This window comes from Camellia sinensis, chromosome 6, assembly GCF_055761805.1.
Source record: "Camellia sinensis isolate YWXY chromosome 6, ASM5576180v1, whole genome shotgun sequence".
Taxonomy (NCBI): domain Eukaryota; kingdom Viridiplantae; phylum Streptophyta; class Magnoliopsida; order Ericales; family Theaceae; genus Camellia; species Camellia sinensis.
In genome coordinates, this window is record NC_138966.1 from 98,739,052 (window position 1) to 98,742,531 (window position 3,480).

Here is a 3,480-nt window from a genome sequence, read left to right on the forward strand (position 1 = left end):
GAAATGCAAAGAACAAGAGACGTGAATTTGAAAGAACTAGAATAAATAATAGCAAAATTTCACTAAAACTAGGCCTTTACCTTCACCTCCATTGCAGCAAAAATGATCAAATTGAACTATATGTTCCCTCAACCTAGGATTAATGTTGGAAACCTATTTGTAGAAGTAGGACTATAAAAAATAATAATAATAATAATTAAACAAAAAATGTTAACTTAGTAAAGAAAGACCTTGAGTTTGTTTTTAAGATTTTGAATGGTCGAAAGCATAAATATCTCCGCAATTATAGCTATTTGAAATCATCAAGATATATATAAAGCTAGACATTTTCCCAAACATTTGCAAAAATTTGTCGCCTAAATGAGTTTTTATCAAAGACCAAAATGCACAAACCATTCACACTAAATTGAAGACAAGCTTTGGTATAATCATCATAAACAAATTGCAGACAATAATACCATGCTTAATTGAAGCAATGTCTATACTAGTACACAAAAATTATTAAAATTTGAACACATTAGATGCCATATTGTAGAGACCACACAGAAATGTGTATTGGCAAAAATCTCATGACCGAATGCCTCAAAGAAACCTCATCAAGAATGGACAACAAGAACGCTAACTCATTTGCCCCTCTGTCATTAAGATTTCTAAAGAAATTCAAATTCCAACAGAGACATATAGGATGAAACCATAGAGGCAAGTAGACACCTACTAAGACAGAGACAAGCAATGCAAACCAGAGAACAATGAACAAAATAATCCTCGCCCCTTCCAACATCCTCCCAGAAATGCACATGCTCCCCATTACCCACATTGACACAAACAATCTGATAAAATTAGACAAGAAATATGCAATTATCCACTGAGACCATTTTTGTTGTTCTGGTGAATAGATACTCAATTTAAGAAACAACAGATTAGAAAGAAACATTTACCAACTTGATACACCCACCAAATCCTAAATACCATATTTTATACTTTTTATTGATATTATTGCCCGTACAGATGTGATACATCAAGTTTCTATTATAGAATACAGATTTATACACACACACACACATATATATATATATATATATATATTTCTATCAAAGAAAGGGCATTCAAATTGACAAACCAAAACAATGAGAACACATATATATGTACATATATATATATAGAAAAGAAGATACCTGGTGTGAAATGGACGGAGAATAGGGCTTCCTGTGGTGCCGCATCAGTGAAGCAAAATGAACAGAGAAGAGGGCTTTTGGTGGTGTAATTCGAACGGAGAGAGAGGGCTTCCGGTGGTGTGATTCAAACGGAGAGGAGGGGTTTTCGGTAGTGCTCGTGTGCATGTGAGAGGGCAAGAAAGAAATCTATGAGAGGGTTTCATGAGTTCAGACCAGAGAGAGAGAGAGAGAGAGAGAGAGACGAGATTGGGTGAGAGTGAGAGAAAGAGCGCGAGAGAGGAGTGATTTGGGTAGACTGATTTGGGAAGACGAAACGACGTCGTTTTGTCCCCTTAAATTATAGGTGACGAATATATATTTGTCTCTCAAATTTTTTTACAATGGTGACGAAATTTTTCGTCTCTAATATGGCGCCCAAATTTTCTATCAAAATTTCCAAGGGCGGGAATATGTTTTGCGATGAAAAATAAAATTTAGAGATGAAAAAAAATTTCGTCACCTATTATTTTATTTATTTTAAACATTTGGTGATGAAATTTTGTTTTCGTCTCTGAAAATAGTACAATTAGAGACGAAATCTTATTTTTATCACTAAAACATGTATATTTGGAGACGAAATATTTTTTCGTCATTTGTTTTCGTCACCATAGACCTTTTTGTTGTAGTGTTGTTATTATGTTTTAAATTTTTATCCATGTGCATCAACCAAAAAATATAACTAGTAGCCTACCAAATATTTTCCATACACACCCATCCAAAAATATAACTACTAGTGTATCCAAAAATATAACTACTAGTCTACCCTAATATTTTCCATACATATCTATCCAAAAATATATAATCCTTCCAAAAATGCAAAAAGTGCCAATTTGTCATGTACAAATAGCTTTGTACACGAGTTCATCCATTTGTACCAAAGAAAAAGAAGAATAATGTCAGGTAAATTGGACAAATAATGAAAAATGTCTATGAAAAGTAAAGGTAACATGAACAAATTAAATGACTATCATTACCAAATTGTAAATAAACCAATAGCATTACTACAAATAGCATTACCATTTTGGTATTTCATTGTTTATTTTTTTTAACCGACTTAAATGTAATTCAAAGAAGAACAAGTCAAAAATAATTAAATAAAACAATAGGTCACAATAATATGCAATGGATTTCTCAACTAGCAAATATAAACTATACATATTGGCATAGAAGAGTATCTAACCGTACTGAACGAACTTGACAATACTCACACTTGAAGACTGATAATTTCTCATCTCTTGATGGTGAAATTCATTACTCTGATGTCTTCACTGCTTGAACTTGGAAGTTGCACGTGGTATGTATTCTTTGAATATTTATGTTCTCTTTTATTTTCAAGCTCCATGATTCAGTGAGTCATCAAATATCAGTTAAATGGTTAGTCTGGCATTTCTATGATTCTTTAATTCAAATACATATGTTAAGAAATTAGGCTTCAAATAATTGCTTAGCTACGTGCAAGTATTTTTTACTAATATTGAATTGAAGGAGTGTTTTGTGTGTTTTTATAATATTGAAAAAAAATGGTGTAGATTAGCCCAAAGTAGGGGTGTCCGCAGTTCGGTTTGGGACGGTTTGCGGTTCGGTTTGGACCCGCCCGCATGTATACGGTTTGAGGAAAAGTCAACCCGCAACCGCCCGCAATGCGGTTTGCGGTTTGTGCAGATAGGGTTCGCAGTTGCGCGGGCGGTTACGGGCGGTTTGCGGATTGAACTTTTTTTCAAATTTTTTTTGTTAAACCCTTTGTTTTCCCCCATTTTTTATCAATATTTCTTTTAGACCTTTTTCCTCCCATTTTCTAAAATACTCTAACATTAATAATTAATGAATTAAAACTTATAAAAAAACTTATAAAATAAAAAACACAACAAAATCAATTCATAACCTAAACAAATCATTCAAAATTTACTTTCATCATTAACTTGCATTCATCTCAATTCGTAACCTAAACAAATCATTCAAAATCTATATTCATCATTAATTTGCATTCATCCTACATTCATCATTCCTAACCCAAATACAAATACAAAAAAAAAAAAAAAAGGTAATTCTTCATTAACTTACATTCATCCAAAATGCAAAAAAATAAATAAAAATAAAAGGGGTTTTTTTGAACGGTCAGATTTAAAAAAAAAAAAAAAAAAAAGTTTTATGCGGGCGGGTTGGGCGGGTGCGGGTCAAACCCGCAACCCGCCCGCAACTTGAAAATTAGATAAAATCCAAACCGCCCATACGTGCGCGGTTCGAATCGGGTAGGGCGGTTTGGGCG